This window comes from Penaeus monodon, chromosome 34 (genome assembly GCF_015228065.2).
Source record: "Penaeus monodon isolate SGIC_2016 chromosome 34, NSTDA_Pmon_1, whole genome shotgun sequence".
Classification (NCBI taxonomy): domain Eukaryota; kingdom Metazoa; phylum Arthropoda; class Malacostraca; order Decapoda; family Penaeidae; genus Penaeus; species Penaeus monodon.
In genome coordinates, this window is record NC_051419.1 from 9,828,487 (window position 1) to 9,828,915 (window position 429).

Below are 429 nucleotides of genomic sequence, written 5' to 3' on the forward strand. Positions count from 1 at the left end.
ATTTATATAATTCTAAGAACGTAATGCACGAAAGGTTAATAAAACTAATGAGAAAACTGATATTCGTTCTCGGTGCTCGCTGTCCACATTACATTCAGCCTCATACCATGGACTCGCCATACCAAAGGAGGTAGGAGGTACCTGTGGCAGGACAAAGAGAGGGCGATTAGTCCCACTACATATGTGTGTCTCTGTGTGTAATTATCTATGTATCTCTTTGTTTAGGCAACTATACGGTGTACATGCACATGTGTGCTTATGTGCATGAATAAAGGCCTACTCACACAAGCACACGTGGTCACATACCCACATGCACAAAATGTAGCCTAAAAATACTAATTGGCAAGGAAGCGAAATGTATCAGTTGATTTACTTTCACATTAGTAACCGAAAAGTATCATTTGATATAATTAAATCGAACGGTTAGAT